The following is a 26,457-nucleotide window of genomic DNA, read 5'->3' as shown; positions in this document are numbered from 1 at the left end:
CCTCATAAACTATGGATAACTAACGAGTCATCAACCGCGTAGGGTCACAGGTGGAACCGTCATCGAAAGTGTGGAAATATATTGTGAATATCTGCGTCCCTTGGGTGTGCTAGAAACCTATCATCGGGGGCTCTAATCTCGGTTCGACCTGATTATGTTTCAAGGTTTGTCAGTACTATCTGTGGAAATGTGGGAGGCATACATCATTTCCTGCGTTCCTTAAGCTGATCATGAGACGCGGTGATAAAGCTGAATACCTGGCGACAAACCCAAATCACTCACTCATTTCAGCCGCCACATGCACATCATCCAGTCCAGTCCTGACGCACTCATGTTCCAGATAAGGCGACTTAAGGCCGTATCTAAGACACATGTATAGGGTCACGTTAACCCAACTGCATATAACAGCAACACAGTATGAACTGGATAACTTCTAGCCTGAGTGCGAACCTAATTTCAACTACGACCTATATGCAGAAGAAAACATTGTTGAACACATTCATGACAGGGAGACACGCTACCAACTGCGTCTACAGATAACGTTACTGATACGTGATAAAGAACGAACGCACCTTTCAGCTCACTGATGCCGAATTGATATAACACGAACGTAAGGTAAGAATGGAGTATCTATCACGAGAGGAGGAATTTAATATGGTGAAGTGTGCATATTTCGTGTATGAGTCAGTTACTGCTTCTTTCATGAATTGCCCATAACTGGACTTATCTTGAAGACAGTGAAATGACGTAATGTCTACGTATATGGGGGATTTCAGAAAGGATTAACCATCACCTGCTTCAGGTAGATAAAAGTCTGTTGTCACGGTTATTTCAGAATGGGTTTTTTGTAGAGGTGAGTGAGTGAATGTTCATTAAATCATTAAATCTTCAAGAAATTGAGTCAAGTTCTATACTATGAGCAACGGCTGCTGACGTGCCTTCTTGCACATAGAACACGCCCTTATCACGCGGTTTCTTGTTCCTGAACACAGATCGTAGTTAGTGTGTGACGCGAGTGAAGGCCAAATGGGATGGATTTGATGGATTTGACGATCCCGAAGGACATGTCGAATAGTCTTTTACTGTCTTACGTTTTTAAGGATGTAAGACTGAAAGGCTTGATAGTACGTCAGATTGATCACGGGTGGGCCTGTATTTATTTATAATTAATGAAAGCCATGAGCAATATGTATAACCTATAATACTGATGGGCGAAATAAATAACTTCAGTATGACGGAGCCATCAGTTAGATACTAATTATGAATCTCATTACCCGTACATCAATAAATCTCAATAATATTAATAATGAGTAATAATTTTCAATGAAACTCGCCACATTATAATTAATGCCGACTAGGAAAATGTGATGAACTATAAGACCTAATAAAAACCAACCAAAAGAAAAAGCCAAAAAAAACCCCATAAAAACAAAACAAAAAACAACAACACCAACATAAACAAAGGAACCTACACATAGGTGTAGTATTTATAACACACCACATAAGTATAACAAAAACCCTAAGATAGGCAAACACAAAATGACACATTGCTTTCTATTGTTTTAGTCTGTCATACAGACCCTGAAGTAAATATATCTAAGAAAGCCCACGCAAGTCTAGAAAATGTGGCAAGTCATTCAAAATGACAAGTCATTCCTCTGCTTCAAAATGAAGAAAGTCTCAGGGCTGCTTTTCATTACATTTTATTTTTTTCACTTTGAGCATTTTTGTCTGTAAAATGTGTTCATTTCAGAGACTAGTTGTCAGTCTATCGCTGTTTCTAAATGGCACGAAAGGATGTCCATTCACGTAGGCTCGCGTACTGGCAGAGTTTACCCTACACATTATTTGGGGTCAAACAACGCCTCCCCACTCCCCAGATAATTAGCGCTACTGTCTACCACAAGGATATACTGGTAGGGATAAGCCTTTGAGCCTGATAAACCAGATCTATCAAGGTCCGTCTGGTAGGGATGATGGTTCCCATGGGGCTGCTTATTGGCAACACACGAGCTTGTTAGCCCCAAAGGTAGATAGTGTGTGAGCCATTGACGTGGCATGTTGACAACTGTTGTGGAGAAACGGTGAAGTGTTTCAATAAGAGTCGGTAGGGTGGACACAAATACCTAACGGTTGTTCTTTAAAAAGGTCACATGCAACGTAAAACACAACTTGCAGATTCTGATACCTTTCGGTATGGACCTACCGAAACAAATCATCAAAAATGCAAATTCAACTTATAAAGTTGAAAAATAACGCGATGAAAAAAACCGCGCGAAATCGGAGTTCAAACGATTCACTAATTTTCCCCCGACTTTTCTGGGGAAAACTGGTTTCAACAGCTGGGCTGCGCTCATAGAACGTGCGCAGTGAAATAGGTTCGCGCAACTTGGAAGCGGGCTGTCCGGTGAATACTCGGTTAAGGCTTTGGTGTGAGCTATTTTCCTTATGTTTTGTTGATATCTCACAAGCGCGAGCTTTTTATATGTTATGACAGTAAATAAACTGTTTATATAATTTCATTTGTCTATTTTACCACACGTTCTTCTTACCGAGTCACTTTCTCAGTTCGATACTTAAAAGCAATGTCATTATTTAGCGTTGACAGAATTTCTAACTGTGATATAGATATGTCGTTGTCACAGACAAAACTCAATGTCTTGTTTTATTGACACCTGTGTGTCTGCCTGCCTGTCTGCTAATGACAATATTCTATACACAACTTCGATCACTGACCACATGCAATTTGAACTTAACACCAATCAGGCTAAACACCATAAACAAAACGCATTGATTTATGGCCCGAGTTCGGTCTCTGTCACATTATGTAATTACACAGACAGGCAGGTGTGATACTTGAACACATGACATGTTATGATGTCTGTTGATTGCAAAATGTTGTACACAAAAAATGAGCATGTGCAAAACCCAACATCTCTATATATAAACACACAATGAGCCGTTAGGGCATCTGCAAATGAACCAGCCGTTACACTTGAGTGCACACCCACCCGCTCTGACTGGGTTCGGTGTCCTGGGTGCTTCGTTTCTTGGGAAGAAAACCCAAGTACACAATATTGCACTTTTGATTTGCGATTGTACGCTTATAATTTTGTTTATATGTTTTTTCATAACCAGCAATGTATAATATATGTCATGAATAAGTGATAATTGTGTTTTAATTATGTTTGATTTTTTGGTTGCATGTGACCTTTAACATTCTGTTGTGTACTGATCTTATTGGGGCGGTGGGGTAGCCCAGTGGTTAAAGCGTTGGCTCGTCACGCCGAAGACCCGGGTTCGAATCCCCACATGGGTACAATGTGTGAAGCCCATTTCTGGTGTTCCCCGCCGTGATGTTGCTGGAATATTGCTAAAAGCGGCGTAAAACTAAACTCAGTCAGTCAGACTGATCTTATAAGATGTAACGTGTTTCAATAAGAGTCGGTAGGGTGGACACAAATACAAAACGGTTGTTCTTTAACATTCTGTTGTGTGCTGATCTTATAAGATATAACGTGTTTCAATAAGAGTCGGTAGGGTGGACACAAATACATAACGGCTGTTCTTTACCAATCTGTTGTGTACTGATCTTATAAGATGTAACGTGTTTCAATAAGCGTCGGCAGGGTGGACACAAATACATAACGGTTGTTCTTTACCAATCTGTTGTGTACTGATCTTATAAGATGTAATATCATTTTTTGTGTTTTCATAGTTTAGTTGTGACCGGTTTGTTGTGTTAACAGTGTGAGGATATCCATTTCCAGTATTTATCGTTAAGCTCAGAGACAGGAGGAAGTCTCAAGGGCGACTTATCATCCTAGTGTTTTTTAATTAAAGACATATTTATTGATTAGTGAACCTAAACAATTTAGTTTATAAACATAAGCCATATATAACCATTTCCATTATTATAGGAAATCTCTTCTAAAACCAGTTCCTTGGTCTGTTCCGACCATATCATATGGATGTGTTTATGAATCACTCTCAGACAGTCAAGACACCCGGTGTTCTCGGAACAGTATTTTGCCCCACGCTCACAAACACATGCAAAGTAATAGGCAAGGTAGGATTTCACTTAAAGGCACGGGAGCGCATGGTACAAATCAGAAGAGTGATATACACATGGGAAAATGATCATTTTCAGTTCTCATTTGATGAAAACAATGCGCTTTAGCATATTAGCGCCACAATGTATTTTATACTCTGATGTGTGTGCGGCTGAGATTTGATTTCACGCCGCTTTGAACATCGTGTCAGTTTGATGTAAACAGAAATCCTTTTGTGGACCAATAAATAATTTGTCATCACTGGCTCGCTGATGTCCTTCGTTGCGATGTCTGCACCACCCACGACTTGCATTGTTGCATTTTCGAATGCATGACTTCTAGCCTGCACTATGGCAAGCAATAGACCTGCATCTCATGATGCCAGTCTTGCAGCAGGTTCTTGATACTGATACATTACCTCGATGGAATAGATTGCTGTTGCATGGCAATGTTAAGGATGAGTTAGTGCTCAGGTCTTGTTCTAAAAACATGTTTACATGTTTGGACACTTGCACTCTATCCTAAAATACTCGCCATAAAACATGTCGGTATGTGTTAATGATGCCGTAAAGAGACTAGATTTCCGTTGTGTGGTTGTATGATGATGTCAGTTGTTCTTTGAACATGCACCTACGCATCAGCACACATGTGGTGCGCTAAATAGACGTGTTAGCATTATTCTGGGTATATTACATGTGAGTCGATTGAAGCGTGCTTTTGTATCTAACGTACAGTCATTCAACTGAATGTGGGAAGTGAAAATAAACATACAGATGATGCATGTAAACACGGGTCGTGTTGGCTATGACGATGTTAAACTATAGGTGTCAGCTCAGTTTTGGATTACAGTTGAATGGGAGGATGGCCGTGAACGTTTGCAAAGTCAAAGATATTCTATTGCACGTAAAGCCTCTTTACATCTCAGATTTGCACTGTCCAAATTTAGATCTGGCAATTTTAATTTAGCAGTTGAAACTCGAAGATACAATAAAGTTAATTACACAGTTCATTTTGTAAATTGAATGACAAAAATGTTATTGAAGATGAATTTCATCTACTCCTTAAGGGTGAACGTTTATCTGATTTAAGATTAATATATATTCAGAAATATTTGACTTATTTTGATCCAAATGCCAATTCTATCAACATTATAAAATCGAGTAATGACTATCATAAAAATGTGTTAGTTTTATGAGATTATACAAATCAGACTAATTATTTGCTGAAACAAAAAGGTAATTTCTCCGATGTTGAAGTTACAATTTCATGTTCCCAAAATTGTGTTTGTTCATTGATGATACATAAGCACCCATATGTCCAGCTATTAACACTATGTATTTGGCCAAGATTGCAGATTAGTCTTAAAATGAACTTTCTGAGTGGCAGTATAAACACCTTTGAACGTTGTTTTCTCTGTTTTAGTCCAGAAACGTAGAGATCATATGGTGGGTTGTAAATGTCCTGATTATAAGACCGAGGGGTTTATGCCCCTGACTGGACGTGTTCAAGAGAGATTGCAAAACCGTTAGATTTTCGTATTTCATGCCCTTTGAAGGTTTGCATGCACAATTAACTCCCGTGAAGACTGAAGCCAATTATTGCAATTTTATAGAATATCATATAGGTTTAAAAAACCCAAAACAAACAAAAAACACTCGTCAATATTCCGGTTACGTGACGCCGGAACCGACAGTTCAGTGATTGACATCAAGAGCATGTGTCTTGGGATAGGATGTGATACTGATGAGCGTCATGTTGGTCAGTGGCGGTTATGTTGCCTCGTGGTGCTGAGGTTAACACGTCACGCCTAAGATCCGGGTTCTTGCCGAATAGCTGCTGTACGTGTGTAATATTCGTGAGGTCCATTCCATCTTTAGGGGCTGCTGTACGTGTGTAATATTTGTGAGGTCCATTCCATCTTTAGGGGCTGCTGTACGTGTGTAATATTTGTGAGGTCCATTCCATCGCTAGGGGCTGCTGTACGTGTGTAATATTTGTGAGGTCCATTCCATCTTTAGGGGTCTGTACTGACGTAACTATTGCCAGAGTATTGCTAAATTCAGCGTAAATGAACAAAAACTCGCTACAAATCGCTACAGGTAGTAGAAAATGCTTTTTTCTGGTAATAGCAACCTCACTCGTCTTCCCCAAGTCCATACAAACCCACAAGAAATAATCAGTAGAGAATTCTGTATAGTATGCTCTTTTAGCGCCTTTAAGTGGTAAATAGACATGTTTGTAACTCGAAGCAACGACTGAAGTAAATTAGTTCTTGTAGGGGAAGGGGGTGTTGAGTAGGAACTCAAACACCCAAACCATATGTTCAAATTGCGCTACCACCAACACAACATACTTCAGTCAAAAGTGACAGGCAGTGAATACATCAACGCTTTTACATTGACAGTAACACAATACAGAGAAACACAAGAACGTCAGAAATCTTCAACAGTCATCCAGTTTCATAACACTGCTTAACGAGTACGTCGTAAGTAAGCGCATATCTTCACTATTTCCAGAACACATCAAACGCCAGTATTGGAACCTAGAGAAGCCCTGGAAAACTGTACCAAATCCCCTACCTATGATGTCAAGTTGCATATGTGCATATAGGTTTGTCCCAATTCCTCTCTTCAGGCAGCATACAGACACACGCTGGCGGTCTTAGTGTTGTGAACAATCTTTCACGAAACATTATATTGTTCGTATGACCTATTTTATAGAAATGTTGACATGTCATTGGGTAAGATGCAAGAAGAGCTATTGGATTATAAGACCAGAGTCCTAGTGTCATTGATGTGTCATAGACATGTCACCATCATGGACCACATTGAAGTCTTCTAAGTAAAGCAATTGTCAAGCCGCCCTATCGAGCCAGCGTGTTCCTCGGTGTGTTGCACTACAGCGATATGTTGACTGTTCATATTGGGAAAAACTGCCAAACGTTTGGTGCACAGTAAGTACTGAAGACATTATATAATTATGAACATTTCGGTGCAAGTGTCTAAAAACGCTTAATGAGGGTTGTATGTATTGAGCTGGATCTGTTCAATGCGCTGGGCGTATTGGTTTGTGGATGTGTCTTCATGTCTACATGGTAACCTTGGAAGCTGTAAATAGGTTGATGTAATGCATTCCGACATTCTCGTGTTGCGGTACAAACTCTAGACATGGAGCATGTCGACATATTGCTTTAAGCTGCATAGATTTACACGCGGATAGTCAGCAATATATATATTCATGCGTGCGTATTCTCTTCAATACAGCTCGATCCTTGAAAATGTGGTCTCGCACGTTTGGCTGATGCCATGAATAATAATCCGTCTTTTTTAATCTTCTTGTTTTTTAGTAAAGCGTTCGTTCGTCACGCCAGAGGTCTGGGTTCGACTCCATAATATTGTTCAAAGCTCCAAAAGCGATCCTCACTCACCCCATAGTCACATAAATATATTATATATGGTCAAAGAATAATAATTATAATATCGTTGTGATTCCTAGAATCCCGGGAAATAAGCTCGTAGAATGGGGAGGATTAAAAAGATAAGTTGGTTGGTTACTTGAGACATGAGACATTCCTAAAAATATATGTCAGTGTTCTCTTGTCGAGATTTGATTATTTCTAAGCCGCCGTGGTGTAGGTGAAGTATTGTTGCGTTAGAAAGTAAACACAATAACCTTTGCAATGTACACGATCGGGCACACAGCCATCCAATCAGAATATTTGTCTCCATGCCTTGCCAGGTATCTCTCGTGCCAGGTTCCAGTCTTTGAATGGCTTTCAAACATAACTTAATCAGGAACCATCCTCACAACTGAAGCTGATATGATGCTATTTTAAACTTGCGTTTTACTCACCAAGAACGCTTAGAAGTACGTATACGAAGACCCCTCAACACAGCAGTCTTGTGCATTTCCAGGAGTGTCAGAGGGGTGGTGTCCTGGGTGCCGTTCCACTAACCGATCTTATCTAAGATCAATCTTAGCAAGTTACGCCAATTTTACAATCGTCTTAGCTAAAAGTTACACCCGTTCCACTAACCGATCTTAGGCCGATCGTAGCCGGTCCCGATCTTACGATCCGATCCAAGCTTAGATCGAGACTCTTTCGTGCAAGAGATACAGGAATGCGAGGCACGAGTTATCTCCCTTTGCATAGTCTAGCAAATGATAGAAAGTAGTTTACGAAGTGAGTTTAGATTTACGCCGCACTCAGCAATAGTCCAGCTATATGGCGGCGGTCTGTAAATAAATCTAGCTAAGATGCATAGCGTTCACTAACATGAGCGTTCATGTTAGTGAACGCTATGTATCTTAGCTATAAATAATCGAGTCTGGACCAGACAATCCAATGATCAACAGCATGAGCATCGATCTGCGCAAATGGGAACCGAAGACATGTGTCAACCAAGTCAGCGAGCCTGACCACCCGATCCCGTTAGTGGCCTCTTACGACAGGCATTGGTTATTGAAGTTCAATATTCTAACCCGGGCCTTCATGGGTATTTTTCCAACCAAGTGTAAACGTGGAGAAAAAACCTAGAGCAAAATATTAGGGTAGTGAGCACCTTGGTTTCAGGTGCAAGTGCGTGTGAACGCTGGGTATCAAGCATAATATAATAATAATAAATGCATATTTATAGTGCGCCTATTCCACATCCTTGGGCATGCTCAAAGCGCTGTGTACAGATAATTTACTCGAGAATATTTACAGCCGAGATTATAAGTAATATACAGAGAACAGGTTTTAAGTCTGGACTTTAAAATGTCAATTGTGTCAGAGCTTTAATATGTGCCTTTAACCTTGTCAATCAGAATAAACAAGGCGTGACGAGGCTATAACGTATGTAGAATCTGTCAGTGGTCTTGAATAACACGCGGCCTGCCTTTAGAATCCCCCACCAAATATGCGCAGTGAAATCAAACATATTTGTATGTTTTTGCTTCAGAACATTGTTCACTTTACGGCTGTCCCTATTCTTAACCATGACGTTGCAATACTGTTGTACAAATGTGTTATACCGACACGCTCGGTTGTGTTCCCATGACGACAGTGGTCAGACTGGCCTGACATTTGTAAGGCTTCAGTGCAGTGTTTGGTGTACATCACAGAAATATACAAATTCATTTCATGGGGGACTTTAGGTGACGCTCACGGTGAAATGCTCGCTCTTATTTTTCACATAGAATAGGAAAGCCACCATTTTGGTTTCTCTACGATTGATTTTAGCTATCCTAAGTTCGTCATGAGCAACTTAGACTTTGAATCTTAACTTTACGATTGACTTAGGTAAGATTGGTTAGTGGAACGGTATGCCGATCGTAACGTCACGCTAAGATTGGGATTTTAGGGGTTTACGATTGGCATAGGGCTAAGATCGGTTAGTGGAACGGCACCCTGGAAGCAAACCCGGACACTCTCCCAATGACAGTCAACAATCGGGAGTACCAAACCTGAGGAACGGAGGAGTTGGACAACTTAGTACTTGGGATTCAAGCGTGACATTTCGGGGGGGTCCCCATATTTGCCATGTTTTCTTGCACCCTGTCAATCACATTCATTACTGTAAATAGGGAACGAGGAATCAACTATATAAATGATTTATTAGATTTATACCTGGACAAAATGGTTGGATGGATTGGACACGTCTAAAGCTTCACGACAGATTCATCAGAGAAATAAATGCGAGCAGTGCACACAAAAAATTAGGTCATAAATACGCATACCACGCCCTCAATAGAATTGGTAAATATCAAAATTTGAGAGAAGGGCGAGCGTGGTGGGATCTGTTGTCGGACATGATTCTTCGTGTTACTAATGCCTTCTTCTTTTTGTCCTTCTAATTCTTCTTGGTATCATCATATTAATATTTAAAAAACACTCACTGATTTTCAACACAACGGCTGATAAACATATTCCGTTGCTGAGTGACTATGCAGTTTCACATACAAGAGTTCTTCCACGTTCATATACATGTGGTCAACAAGCATCACCACATGATGAAACTAAATCCAGTATGAGTTCCAACCACGGCTGGAAAATATCCCAAGGTCGACATTTGCTCCGTTATTTACTGAGACAAACAACGCTGACTTTGTAAATAGGGTTCAAGAAATATGAGAAGAATTACTTCATTACTAACCCAGAAACGATGCGAATTGTTTCAACAAAGTCAGACTAATACTGACGCAAACTATGATCCTGGGCATTTTACGACATCCATATGGATCACTTTCTAACATTCTCGCCAAAGGCTGCATAACGGCAAAGTAGGAAACATGGCGGCTCTGTCGGAAACCGTTCTGTGATCTGGGGGTCTTTATGGGAAGCAATAGTTCCCGTACTCAGAGGAAAACCTGATTCAAAAAACCCGTAATTCGAATTTATATACATGTATCCATTTGAAAAATAGCAATGCCTGAATGCAACATTGTTCTGTGGATGGTTGATTATTTCAATAGAGAAAATATATGCTGATGGTCCATTCAAGGAGTTCTACCTTTGTTAGGGCTGGATAAAATATCGTCGATAGGAATGATTATTAATGATTATTGATTTGAAAATTGTTATCGATAATATCGTACTTTAACTTTTGCAATAGAAAAAAGTAAATTTTCTCACACAATATAACAATCTAGGATATGTTATGGCTTTCAATTATGTTCAGGGCGATGTTTTGTTAATAATCCATTCAAAACATGTCACCACTCAACAGTGATGTAAAGTATATTTGAACATCTTTTTCAGATATCTTTTGCATTTTTGCTCAAACTTACTTTTCCGATATTTATGGAAAATCGATCGATATTTAGTTAACGATTATCGATCTCTTTTATCTATATCGATAGCAAGCTCTAACCCTTGTAAAATATGTTGGAAAATGCGTAAAATATTAGCCACCGAAGTACCAAGCAGTCGTACCCTCCTGTATCTTGGGGATCAGTAATCTTCGTTGTCTCTGAAACGAATCACAACAAGATTAAATTATTTCATACAACTGCGGTGGCGGTGGGGTAGTATAGTGGTTAAAGCGTTGGCTCGTCACGCCGAAGACCCGGGTTCGATTCCCCACATGGGTACAATGTGCTAGGCCCATTTCTGGTGTCCCCCACCGTGGTATTGCTGGAATATTGCTAAAAGCAGCCTAAAACCATGCTCACTCACTCATACAACTGCGATTACCGTACATGTGCCCAAGAATATGTTGCACAGGCACACTGCTCTATGTAACCCCCAAACCAGCATCACGTCCATTCACATTATTACTAATGCAAACTTGTTCTCGTCACTATATGGCTGGAAAAATGCCGATGTGACGTAAAGCTCAACTCAACTCAACTCACCCATTCACATTAAGATCTCACATTCAACTATCCTTAAGAACTTAAACCTTCATGGGGTCACGGCCTGTTATTGTGAAGCCATATGTTTGCTGAGTCGTTGATGGCCGATTTACACCCCCCTTGGTGGACTCTGGATTTGATATGTAATCTCTGAAGAGCCGTTTTTATATATTTGGAACGTTGCTTGAAGATTCAGGCTACATTTTGTGTGGACCATTCGAGGTTATGGTTGTGCCCAGGAGGTCGTTGCGTGTTCTGGAGTAAACACAAACCATTCTTCAAAAGAGAAGATGTGATATTGCTGGTTTCAGGAATGTCAAATACGTGAGGTACTTTGTATTTTGTTTTATATGATAACGACAAAACTATATATTGGCTAAAGGAAACATATCATAGTAAACTGACCTTATACGTAATATCTCACGAAGATAATCTACACATAAGTTGTTGTATACCTCTGGTATTAGCAACCCCTTGTTGCCGGTCTCCGAGTAACTTGAGTAACATTGACTAGTGTGTTTTGAGCACATGGCATTGGCAAAATCACCCTTAATATACCAATGCATGTTTTTAACGAATAATAATAAGTAAACAATCTTGTAAACGTAATTATCCCATGTGTAAAATGCTTGGATGAATGTCCTCAAGTGGGGAAAGACGCCATTACTGACAACTTGTAATTCTAAAGTGAACTTCATGCCCTCGTCATCAGCTGATGATTACACACTTTAAACACCTACTCACACAAGCACGTTAGTGTCTAATTACAGAATCATATTTCAACATCCGTTTGAAGATTTTAAAACACAGGATGTGTAAAAGTCAATATTTAAGTGCCCTGAGTTAAAAAAAATCACCACGTTGAGCGGATTTTGCATTCAGAAACATGCGCAGTTGCAGCAGCCGTCTAAATTTCCGCATGGTTTCGTTCAGTTTGACATTTAACCTTGGTAGCGAGGAACTGAGCTGAGTGCTGCTGCTTACATACAGTTTAGTCGTCGTATGTCAGGTAGGAAATGAATTGTATCATTATATTTGAAAGTTACAGTCTTGGGTTAAGGTTGTACTCATGTTTACAATGGTGCTTAATGTAACGGTACTCACTTCGAACTCTAGCTGTCATTGTTGGAATGAAAATCCGTCGATGAAGATGCTTGACTTATCGCTTGAATATTTGTCTGAGATGCTCACAAGAATGCAAATGCTAACTTATCCACTGTGGAGATGTAAATTGTTTTCATTTTGAATATGTCATATGCAAGTTTGTAGTATTGCAGCTTAGGTTCAAATCCTTATCCTGATATGATTCTTGGATTGTCAACACCATACTTGTAATCGTTGGTGTCGAAAAAACAGGTAAACAGGGAGCTCCTCGTTGGGCTTCCTTTTCACATGAACATGCCACGCCATTACTTGGCAATGTTAATGTTTAAAGCAGGGTTAAGCTGAAACTCCTCCACTGATCGTTTTGAACTTGATTCCAAATAAGATGAGACTGGGGGTTCTAGCAAACTTCATGAAGGAACACAGTGAGTATCTGGTATACATGTGATACCGGGAGATACTGGCGATTACATTACCGTACGGATAGAACTATTCACTAGACAAGTTAGGTTCCAGGATGAATATGATATTCACATTTGTCTTGGATAAACAAGTACGGTAGCCTACGACGTGAGCATGTGAACAATCAGGTATGGACCAGGCAGTCTAATGATTATCACCATGATCTCTCACCCACTTTGTTAAGCCTTCTAAACAAGACGTTTATAGACCAATAAAACCACCTTGTCTGTTTCATATTTAAATTTATGCATAAATGTTCAAAGTGACAAACGATTTCCTCAGGCCTGTATGACAAGAGCGAGCGGATGACCTCAACTTCACCTTTATGGCATCAGCATTCCAACAGTTCCTACCTCCGGTACAATCAAGCATGCAGTTTCTGTGTTCAAAATGTGTCTTGCGACAGTTGCACATCAGGTATAGACGAAATTGTGCCATCAACTCTGCTTTTAGCAGGATTTCTAATGGATGTGAAAAGGGTTTTGTCGCTTTTAATTGTATCAGAATCACAACATTCTAGACCTCAGTAAAGCTTTCACAATGTTTCATAGCATACATGGGGCATGGGTAGATCATTTCCAAACTTGATGCATCAGTGACTAAACGGTGTTCGATGCAGTTCCCTTTTTACATTTGTACCACGTCCCCGTTTTGCAGGTGAACATTTCACCTGCCTTTACATGTGTTTGTGACAAGTGCCACCGATGGGCCAGGACAGGATCACCTAGAATTACCACTATTTTATAGTGAAACATATGCAAGTGGTACTGTCGGACTCGTAAAATTGCAATAGACTGCGTTTAGCAGAGCCTTTCATTTTGTTTTGAAATTGAATTGATCGCCTTTGTGTATTAAGTCGCCAACCCTGACCACAAACCCATTAAAATAATGACAGTTTATATAAAAACGAGTGAGTATGGCTTTATGCCGTCTTTAATAATATTCCAGTAATATCACGACAGGGGAACACCAGAAATAGCCTTCACACAGTTTACTAGTATATAAGACTGTGTGAAAGGTGATAGTATGGGATTACATCGCGCATATCATGAATAGTTATCAAGATATTCCCATACCATTTCAAGGTCCGCTGTTCAAACTCATGTTAAATCAAGCATGTCAGCAGAGTCAACCCGTGTTCACCCGACCAACACACTGGTGTACGACAAAGGTGGAGTATATCGGATTGTGTAGAACCAAACGTACTGCCACTGGGTATTTTTTAATATTCTCAGTCAATGGTATTGTTTTAAAAATCAGTACCTAAACATTACATGTTTAGTGATGTTATATCTCATATCTTGTAACATTTGGCGAATGGCTTTCTTTTACTTCTTTTTAATTGTTTTTTCCACGTTATTTTACAACCATTGTTTTATACGTTTCTGGTAATGCTTGATGCGTTGTTATGGTGCTTCTCGAATGAGTACTCTCAGAATCGCGCTGCCTAACCTATTTCAGGATTGGCTATGTATAACGTGTTCAACTGCATCACAATCACATAACCAAACATAATGCGTATAAACAGTTCTTACAGCTCAGCGATTATGTTCGTCTCGTAAAGTTTGGGTTATTTGAACAGTGCTCATAATACCACCGTAGAAATCGTGTCTATAAGTACTTAACCCTCTTCTTCGCTCCAGTACCTCGTGTGCTGATAGACGTGTCCGTAATAACGATTAACACCAACCAATGTTTTCGGACCATGAACTTAATATACCAAAAACCTTTGTTTCGTGGATCAAGTTGCTAATTATACGTAATCAAGGTGTTATTTAGAGTTAATAAGTCATGATTAAATTACATCACCAGAACGATCAAACTGATTGAATAATGCGCACGGAGTGTTTTCAATAACAGCATAAAATTGGAACCATATATGCGGTGTTTGGTGGTTTGGTGTTTCTCCACTCACCGGAACAGCGTTTGTGTGTTCAGTGGTAATGTACATGAGTTTAATGCAGCCTTAAACTATGTAGATGATAAAACGGAAACATTATGCCAAAGCTATCATGGTAATAAATCGAACAAGTATCATATTGTTTACAAAATGGCTGTATGGTGTGAGGCAAACCTTTAGACTGAATTTGACTAGAGTGTATCGTTGTGTGATTACAATTAATCCGAAAGCAGATCGAGATGTATATATTTGCACAGACGCAAACACGCACGCACGCACACACACACACACACACACACACACACACACACACACACACACACACACACACACACACACACACACACACACACACACACACACACACAGAACGGTTTTGAAATATAAGAACCCACACACTTGTAGATCGTAAAGTAGGGTCACTTTAGTTTTTTATATGTAGGTCGTTTTTCTCTCACATGCTTCTCACACACACACACACACACACGCACGCACGCACGCACGCACGCACGCACGCACGCACGCACGCACGCACGCGCGCGCGCTTTCACTTGTCTATCTCTCACACACTGTCTAGCTCAGTCTCTCATTCTCTTTCTCCCTCGCTTTTCTCTCCCCATCTCTCTCTCTCTCACACACACACATAACCACACACACACACTTTCTCACATACCTTCCAGGCCTTGGGTACGAAGACAATTCATGTTATGATGTGATAAACTGCATTTGACAATATTTCTTCCATCTACCCACTGAACATGTTTATAAGCACTTTAACTGTCAACACTTCATGAAGCCAAGAATACATTTGAGAAAAAAGCGAAATTGCTCCTGATGGCTGCAAACAAGTTTTGAAGTAGAAGTATTTCTACCGCTGAACCTACGCAACTTGTCTCATTATTGCATAGATGTTCCAGAATGTTCCAGAACAGTTTAACCGCTGTATGGTCCCACTGTATGGGAGAGGCAACTACTCTCTGAGACGGAATACGTTGTAACACCCAAAACGATCTCTTAAGGTTTTTTCATCCTATTTAGTCTCTATATGCCAGGAAGTACCAAATGGGAAGAATGTGCACACGCCAAAGTAGATCGTCATTTTGCATGTATTTATAAGAAAGAGCGTTCTGCCTCATGGTTAGAATCTGTAATCTGTATGAAAATATAAGCGCGTAAACAAAGTCGAATGCACCATGTTGCAGCGAAACCATCAGAGGCATGCTCCCACAGTAGGTCTGTGGGTTATTGGTTTCAGTATCAGTATTTTTTGTATTGTGTGTATTACCCTGGTAGTTATACATCCACCGGTTCCGTTTTGGTAGGACTATATAATTGATAAAAACCTCACTTTCAAAATCAGCTGGTAGCAGGTTGAATCCAAGAACTGCCCCGACTATGATCCTTGGTTTTTCAACGCTGCATTGTTTTCTTGGGTAACGTCTTTGAGTGGCATTTAGAAGTTGGTGTGATGAACAACGAGGAAACTTCTATAGATATACAACTTCTGTATTAATAATGTAAGCGACGTTTCGGTGTAGCTGCTAACACTTGCTTGATAACGGTGTTAGCATCTACGCGGAACGCAGCTTACATTAATGATAAAGAAGCTGTATATCCGTAAAACATTCCCCGTTGTTTTCCTGGGATTCGACAAATGGCAAAGCATCTATGAAATGAACCAGTCCTCTTTGGCCTCACATATAGTACGCTCACACGCCGCGGTGTTAGAGACATATATCTATTTAAAGTGGTGGTTAAATGTGAGTGAGTTTAGTTTTACGCCGAACTCAGCAATATTTCAGCTATATGGCATCGGTCTGTAAATAATCGAGTCTAGACCAGACAATCCAGTGACCAACAGCATCAGCATCGATCTGCGCAATTGGGAGACGATGACATGTGTCAACCAAGCCAGCGAGCCTGACCACGCAATCCCGTTAGTCACCTCTTACGACAAGCATGGGTTGATGAAGATCAATTCTAACCCGGATCTTCACGGGTATGGCGGTTAAACTGCTTGGCAGACATAACTATCTTTACATATGTATAATATATTTACATCATGTGTAACATGTAGATTAATGTGTAAAAACAGTCATTGACATCACATGTGGCCGGATTCTAAATTCACTGTTCGATTGTAAATCAAGTTTTAGATTCATACACGTTTCTGAACTGCCGCTGTGTGTGGCTTTTCAGCCTTGACGAACCATTCATTTTCCAGTCACCCAATATCTGCCGCTTGTTTCCATATTGCATAAAAGTCACGGAAGTAACCGAAACATTTATCATTTATACATCCAACAAGTCATTGTTCTTGCCACAAGCGATAACAAATACGGAGACTAAACAAATAAACCCCAACAAAGACAGCATCAAGTTCATGCAACCCACGATGACATAGATAAATTCCTTGTCATACACCGACACGGGTTAGCAATCAACCATTCCTATGTAAACGCTCCTGATTTCCTAGAATCGAATCATTTAAAAACTAGAGGTATCGGTTTCAGTATTCTCAGTATGTCCCTGTAAACACACATTGTGTGGCCAGGACAAACCGCGATACCATATATGTAGCATCGACACGAGCACTTTTGTCCATCTCTCATGGCCGTCAGACCCTAGATTCCCTTGGTTGTTCTGGCTATTTTATGTGATGAATTTTGTTGCTATCAGATGGAACCTGATATCTGTTTGGATGAGTTGCTAGTTGAAACTTTTGGTTTGGAATCCCAAAAGGGATTAGTTGGCGACCCCAGCCAAAGGAGAATTTTAATCATTCAGGAGATATGGGTCACACATGAATGAAGGTTTGTGGCCCCCCATGTCCTGTATTATTCAAACCCGGATTATTGGGAACTCGACCTGTAAAACCGTGACAATCGCTTTGTAATGCAATCTGATTTTTTATAACAATGAAATTACACTTTAAGTATTAGTTCAGATGTGTGTGTGGTGTTTGTTCAAATGTATACCAGGAAATCGTGATCGTGTCATGGTGGGGCGGTGGTAGCCTAATGGTTAAAGCGTCTGCTCGTCACGTTGAAGACCTGGGATCGATTCCCCACATGGGTACAGCGTGTGAAGCCCATTCTGGTGTCCGTGATATTGCTGGAATATTGCTAAAACGGTGTAGAATCATATTCACTCACTCACACATGTCATGGTCAGCAGATTTGCTGGCAGTATAGTAGAATCTAAATGTAAGATTTAAATGCGGTCAGGTTAAATGTTTAGTTTTACAACAGTTGTGATATATATGATTTACGTTTCTGTCACGTGTGTGTGTGCACGCGTGCGTGTATGTTTGACTGATCATACTAGCTCAAGTTAATGCCGGTTTTATTGACACATTATACTGGAGACTGCGGGGTAGCAAAGTGGTTAAAGAGTCTGCTGTTCACGCCGAACATCCGGGTTCGATTCCCCACATAAAAACAGTATGTGAAGACCACTGCGGATATCCTCTGTCGTGATAGTGCTGGAATATTACAAAAGGGGAGTGCTGGAATATTGCAAAATGGGGAGTGTATAAAACCCAACTCAGTTACACACACATACACTCGATACAAACCCCGATCGAGTAGGCTTCCCATCTTGTGAAGAGTTTTACTCTGTGAACCCGCTGGCTCAACGCTTTAACCACCAGAGTTCTCATCGTATTTAAGGTGCACATTAAGACTTGAGGGTATTTGGCTTTGAGGCTAAGAAATGCAAACGATGGACAATGGGTGCGTTTCAGTTGGGTTTTACACCGTTCTTAGCAATATTCCAGCAGTGTCATGGTAGGGGATAGCAGAAATGGGCTTCACACCTATTACTCATTTTGGTAATCGAACCCGGGCTTTTGGTTTGACGAGCGAATGCTTTAACCACAGGGCTACCACACCGGCCACTATAGACAAAGAATACCATGAATGTATGACAACTCACTGATACACTAGTAACTGCGTCAGGGTATCTTAAACACCCTAAGACAGATCTAAGCCTTTACCTTAATATTATTCTGTATACCCAGAAACTAATGGTACCATCCAGGATGAAATGATGATAGAAATAGAAAACTTGCTACCCGCTAATGGGTTGTAAGAGTTGTATTCTCCATAGGGACCTCAGAATGCACTTTGAATGCGCACTTATCTATTGACCAGAGTACTAATCGCATGCGTATATCCATTTGTGACCCCGACTCTTAATAGACCTATACAGTTATATTATACAGATTATATGAATTGAACATTGATATTTGTGACGGTGTGCAATGATTAATATGGTTTGAAATGTGTACGACAAAGTATGGATTAATTTATTATTCCTTAGCCACGTAAGCTCTCACGAGTGAAACTATTAAAATGGAAATTGAATGTGTATCTTTAGTATGATTTTGACAACTTGTTGGAAACTGATAGGGTCAGGTACTGATTGAAGTCTTCTGCCATTACGTTGCCACATCGACAGCAAATACAATACAACGTATCATACATTGTCGGCTAACACCAGATGGACACAACATCTAGTGGAACATTATCTAAAACCAGTTCCAGAAACTGAAATACTATTTCATATAATCCTTTAACTAATATCAATCCACCCTTGAGGATCCGGTATAATTTTAAACGGGTTTGTGTTAAGAGCTGAACAAAGAAACTGATCGGTTTAGACTAAATGTTGCTGCTCCCTGATTTTGGTGATGAGATTTTCGTATCCTGTTTGTTTAGACAGATGCTCATGAGATCAATCCCTGGATTATCGGTTCCGGACTTAGTTATTTACAGACTGTTGTGATACAGCTTGAATATTACTGAGTGTGGCGTTCATTACAAGCAAACATCAATGACAATGACTGTTGCAGTTTGGCTATATGATTATTCTGTTCCACGCTGCACCATGAATTGGTAATGGCTGATCGGGGTTCTGCAGACAGAAATCTGGCTTCTGTCCCTGACCCGGGTTCCTGAAGGTCACTGGGTCATGTTCTGAACACGCCTCTACCGACGAACGTTATCATCAGCTATTTGATACCAGTCTCGTGGCTATTAGAACAATTACACAACTATTGGCGAGAATAATCTTATAATAATTCACCACCGTTGAGTCAATATTTGACGTTATCCGGTATCGAGGTCTATGGACTGGAGTCATGACGGGAAACTCTCTTGGCTATTCTTTGACATGTCACGTGGTTGCTGGGTAATTCAATTTGCGGAATTGTCAGGAATCGGAATGATATCATTATCAGTAAACGCAGAAGTTATAAAAGTGTGGTTTGCTGGGTTGTCGGTTTCATTCTTGACACATCTGTGACACATTTGACACAGCTGCGTCCCTCATCAACAGATGTGTCAACGCTGACAGAAGTCCTGATAACTCACAGGTAGGTCGATTACTCTCTCTCTATAATGGGCCGACCCGTGGGTGTGGGGATGAGGAGACGTGTTGGGATGGGTGGGTGGAACTTATGTTAGGGTTGGAGGCTAGGATTTTGTACGGAGCTCCAGAAAGCATATATTTTCAACTGCAGCTGCAGAACGAGATGTGTTTTATGTTAACACTACGAACACATGATTTAAGCATCCTCTTGCCACAAATGTGTTATTGGTGTGTGTGTGTGTGCACAAATAATTTTTCAGGAGTCTAGGGCATATGTATCCTATAGGATAATTCATTCATTACACGAAGTCCTACCCCCCACCCGCCACCACCCCCATCACCCTTCTGACAGACAACCAAGGCGTGATACCCATCATGGTTACAGATTCTGGGACCCCATCCTCTACGTTCCTCTTTGATATTGCTTGAATGTTGCTGTTAAATGAAGAAACCCAGACCGTTTAGTACTTGACAGCACGAACTTGGGTATATCTTTTCTCAATATTATCGTGAAAGTTTTCCTGGTTTATAACTATCATTTTGTATGAATTGAAGTCAGTCAGCATGCAACGGTTTAAATTGGAATTATCTATGTACTTTTAAGCAAATTATCTATGTGCTTTTAGCAAATCAGTTTGTCGTTTACAGGGAACATAACAGCCGCTTTGGTAATTACATCTGTGATAACTACAAGCAATTATTGTTCATGTGCTCCCACGAGATCACACCGTGACCTTATCATACAGCCCATTTCACAGATGGCACAAAACAGCTCTTTACTCTGTTATCAAAATGCTCACCGTGATATGTGAGTATATACATATCCGCCTTTATAATGGATACATCACTTATTAACCAGACGCTAATAGAGACATACATAGTGTGTGTTGGTAATGGGGCGTTAGTATCGAAACACTATCCTGTCATTTTGGTTCTTATAATATTATTTTCATAAAGGGCGTGTAGAAATGTCAAATGTACGTGCCAATAAATCAGAATGAAATACTTACGATATTACTAACGGGTAATTGATCTCGGAGCTTTCGTGGTGGGCAGCGTTGATATGGTGTATGTAGTAAATGAAGCTTTCGAATGACACGATACTGCATGTCAAGGTTCGTGCACACTGATATCCAATATGATAATACAACCCAACGGTGAGAATCAGAATGTTTTAGTAAATTTTTCGCGGATGCTTGTTGGACGAAATTGCAATACGATATTTTTCGGGGATCGTTTTAAGAATAATAGATGAACATGATGTGGGGAGAACCTTTAAACACTTTGTCAGTATTTGCATCGACATTGGAATTAGTTTTGATCTCTGATCTATCACAGTGAGTACTGTTTGATATGGTGCATTTAGTAAACTGAGTTATGGATGGCACGCTGACTTATTTCACATACTCAACGCACCACCAGCTCAACTTTGATCAAGTACAGGTTTAAATGAACCCCCATAAATTTCGGATCTCATTAAGTGCAATTTTGTGACATTGTTTTAAGGTTTTGGGGTACAGTGGAATCATGTTGATTTCAATGGAAATCCAACATAAAAGTTTAGGCTTAATTTTCGATTAGAAATGTAACATCGCTTGAGTTATTGTTAGAATCAATTGACTGAGCATAGGGATGCTTGGCGGTCAGACATGACGCCGAACCTCACCGTCCTATCCATTCATGCCATATCGACGCCACTGTTTGAATATTGCAGGATAATAAACGACTAACATATAATGAACCGCAATAAAAGAGTCACCGAGCCTGATCACCCTCTACATTCCACCGCCTCTTCATCTTACTCGTAATTATCAATTCAGGTTAAGAAGTTGCCTTGCCCCAAGGTTATACTGAATGCTAAGCCAATGAATGTATAGAAATTATATCCTTTAAAGAGCAAGTCTAGATTAACGGATAGTACCTAAGGACGCCAGTCTGTTAGAGGTACAATATGTATCTTATTCATATTCTTTCATAAATTATCATTTTAACTATCATTTAATATGTATAAACTATTATTTATTACGTATAAACTATCATTTATTACGTATAAACTATCATTTATTACGTATAAACTATCATTAAATACGTATAAACTATCATTTAATACGTCTAAGCTATTATTTATTACGTATAAACTATCATTTATTACGTATAAACTATCATTTGTTACGTATAAACTATTATTTATTACGTATAATATATAATTAATTACATATAAACTATTATTTATTACTTGTACAAGTCTAGTTATGAAGCACGTCTGAAGTTTCCGTTGCACAACAACCCAGTTTTATCATATTTAAACGCATAATGCAACAAAAAATTCCTTTTATTCTCTCTTATCTATTTAACAGTCTGGAAGAAAGATACCCCATTGCCAGCTTTGTGAGTGAGTGTATTGTTTTTAACGCTATATCACGGCGTGTCAGTATATTTTCCGGAAAACTAATTATTTTATAATATTTTGGAAAAGCCGAAGTGACACTAGCTTCAGACGCAGCTCGATAAATGCGTGGTTTGAGGATTAGTGCTGTCGTGATAGTGCTGGAATATTGCAAAAGGGGAGTGCTGGAATATTGCAAAATGGGGAGTGTATAAAACCCAACTCAGTTACACACACATACACTCGATACAAACCCCGATCGAGTAGGCTTCCCATCTTGTGAAGATTTTTACTCTGTGAACCCGCTGGCTCAACGCTTTAACCACCAGAGTTCTCATCGTATTTAAGGTGCACATTAAGACTTGAGGGTATTTGGCTTTAGGCTAAAATATGCAAACGATGGACAATGGGTGCGTTTCAGTTGGGTTTTACACCGTTCTTAGCAATATTCCAGCAGTGTCATGGTAGGGGATAGCAGAAATGGGCTTCACACCTATTACTCATTTTGGTAATCGAACCCGGGCTTTTGGTTTGACGAGCGAATGCTTTAACCACAGGGCTACCACACCGGCCACTATAGACAAAGAATACCATGAATGTATGACAACTCACTGATACACTAGTAACTGCGTCAGGGTATCTTAAACACCCTAAGACAGATCTAAGCCTTTACCTTAATATTATTCTGTATACCCAGAAACTAATGGTACCATCCAGGATGAAATGATGATAGAAATAGAAAACTTGCTACCCGCTAATGGGTTGTAAGAGTTGTATTCTCCATAGGGACCTCAGAATGCACTTTGAATGCGCACTTATCTATTGACCAGAGTACTAATCGCATGCGTATATCCATTTGTGACCCCGACTCTTAATAGACGTATACAGTTATATTATACAGATTATATGAATTGAACATTGATATTTGTGACGGTGTGCAATGATTAATATGGTTTGAAATGTGTACGACAAAGTATGGATTAATTTATTATTCCTTAGCCACGTAAGCTCTCACGAGTGAAACTATTAAAATGGAAATTGAATGTGTATCTTTAGTATGATTTTGACAACTTGTTGGAAACTGATAGGGTCAGGTACTGATTGAAGTCTTCTGCCATTACGTTGCCACATCGACAGCAAATACAATACAACGTATCATACATTGTCGGCTAACACCAGATGGACACAACATCTAGTGGAACATTATCTAAAACCAGTTCCAGAAACTGAAATACTATTTCATATAATCCTTTAATTAATATCAATCCACCCTTGAGGATCCGGTATAATTTTAAACGGGTTTGTGTTAAGAGCTGAACAAAGAAACTGATCGGTTTAGACTAAATGTTGCTGCTCCCTGATTTTGGTGATGAGATTTTCGTATCCTGTTTGTTTAGACAGATGCTCATGAGATCAATCCCTGGATTATCGGTTCCGGACTTAGTTATTTACAGACTGTTGTGATACAGCTTGAATATTACTGAGTGTGGCGTTCATTACAAGCAAACATCAATGACAATGACTGTTGCAGTTTGGCTATATGATTATTCTGTTCCACGCTGCACCATGAATTGGTAATGGCTGATCGGGGTTCTGCAGACAGAAATCTGGCTTCTGTCCCTGACCCGGGTTCCTGAAGGTCACTGGGTCATGTTCTGAACACGCCTCTACCGACGAACGTTATCATCAGCTATTTGATACCAGTCTCGTGGCTATTAGAACAATTACACAACTATTGGCGAGAATAATCTTATAATAATTCACCACCGTTGAGTCAATATTTGACGTTATCCGGTATCGAGGTCTATGGACTGGAGTCATGACGGGAAACTCTCTTGGCTATTCTTTGACATGTCACGTGGTTGCTGGGTAATTCAATTTGCGGAATTGTCAGGAATCGGAATGATATCATTATCAGTAAACGCAGAAGTTATAAAAGTGTGGTTTGCTGGGTTGTCGGTTTCATTCTTGACACATCTGTGACACATTTGACACAGCTGCGTCTCTCATCAACAGATGTGTCAACGCTGACAGAAGTCCTGATAACTCACAGGTAGGTCGATTACTCTCTCTCTATAATGGGCCGACCCGTGGGTGTGGGGGATGAGGAGACGTGTTGGGATGGGTGGGTGGAACTTATGTTAGGGTTGGAGGCTAGGATTTTGTACGGAGCTCCAGAAAGCATATATTTTCAACTGCAGCTGCAGAACGAGATGTGTTTTATGTTAACACTACGAACACATGATTTAAGCATCCTCTTGCCACAAATGTGTTATTGGTGTGTGTGTGTGTGCACAAATAATTTTTCAGGAGTCTAGGGCATATGTATCGTGCTGAAGCATCCTATAGGATAATTCATTCATTACACGAAGTCCTACCCCCCACCCGCCACCACCCCCATCACCCTTCTGACAGACAACCAAGGCGTGATACCCATCATGGTTACAGATTCTGGGACCCCATCCTCTACGTTCCTCTTTGATATTGCTTGAATGTTGCTGTTAAATGAAGAAACCCAGACCGTTTAGTACTTGACAGCACGAACTTGGGTATATTTTTTCTCAATATTATCGTGAAAGTTTTCCTGGTTTATAACTATCATTTTGTATGAATTGAAGTCAGTCAGCATGCAACGGTTTAAATTGGAATTATCTATGTACTTTTAAGCAAATTATCTATGTGCTTTTAGCAAATCAGTTTGTTGTTTACAGGGAACATAACAGCCGCTTTGGTAATTACATCTGTGATAACTACAAGCAATTATTGTTCATGTGCTCCCACGAGATCACACCGTGACCTTATCATACAGCCCATTTCACAGATGGCACAAAACAGCTCTTTACTCTGTTATCAAAATGCTCACCGTGATATGTGAGTATATACATATCCGCCTTTATAATGGATACATCACTTATTAACCAGACGCTAATAGAGACATACATAGTGGGTGTTGGTAATGGGGCGTTAGTATCGAAACACTATCCTGTCATTTTGGTTCTTATAATATTATTTTCATAAAGGGCGTGTAGAAATGTCAAATGTACGTGCCAATAAATCAGAATGAAATACTTACGATATTACTAACGGGTAATTGATCTCGGAGCTTTCGTGGTGGGCAGCGTTGATATGGTGTATGTAGTAAATGAAGCTTTCGAATGACACGATACTGCATGTCAAGGTTCATGCACTCTGATATCCAATATGATAATACAACCCAACGGTGAGAATCAGAATGTTTTAGTAAATTTTTCGCGGATGCTTGTTGGACGAAATTGCAATACGATATTTTTCGGGGATCGTTTTAAGAATAATAGATGAACATGATGTGGGGAGAACCTTTAAACACTTTGTCAGTATTTGCATCCACATTGGAATTAGTTTTGGTCTCTGATCTATCACAGTGAGTACTGTTTGATATGGTGCATTTAGTAAATTGAGTTATGGATGGCACGCTGACTTATTTCACATACTCAACGCACCACCAGCTCAACTTTGATCAAGTACAGGTTTAAATGAACCCCCATAAATTTCGGATCTCATTAAGTGCAATTTTGTGACATTGTTTTAAGGTTTTGGGGTACAGTGGAATCATATTGATTTCAATGGAAATCCAACATAAAAGTTTAGGCTTAATTTTCGATTAGAAATGTAACATCGCTTGAGTTATTGTTAGAATCAATTGACTGAGCATAGGGATGCTTGGCGGTCAGACATGTCGCCGAACCTCACCTCCTATCCATTCATGCCATATCGACGCCACTGTTGGAATATTGCAGGATAATAAACGACTAACATAAAATGAACCGCAACAAAAGAGTCACCGAGCCTGATCACCCTCTACA

At 39.9% G+C, this 26,457-nt stretch overlaps 1 protein-coding gene across 1 annotated transcript in view; it reads left to right on the top strand.

Annotated features, from left to right (window-relative positions):
* The first annotated feature begins 453 nt into the window (after positions 1-453).
* The window catches only part of LOC124275368 (prostaglandin E2 receptor EP3 subtype-like), an 81,742-nt gene continuing 55,738 nt past the window's right edge, over positions 454-26,457 (top strand). Inside the window, exon 1 of the mRNA XM_046710892.1 lies at positions 454-615. The gene's annotated coding sequence lies outside the window, so the exon portion shown is untranslated. The remainder of the gene's footprint in view (positions 616-26,457) is intronic.

Source organism: Haliotis rubra, unplaced genomic scaffold (assembly GCF_003918875.1).
Source record: "Haliotis rubra isolate DU_JTF1 unplaced genomic scaffold, ASM391887v1 Scf2, whole genome shotgun sequence".
In the NCBI taxonomy this organism is placed as follows: domain Eukaryota; kingdom Metazoa; phylum Mollusca; class Gastropoda; order Lepetellida; family Haliotidae; genus Haliotis; species Haliotis rubra.
The sequence above is the reverse complement of the archived record's forward strand: the minus strand, read 5'-3'. Positions and strand labels throughout refer to the sequence as shown.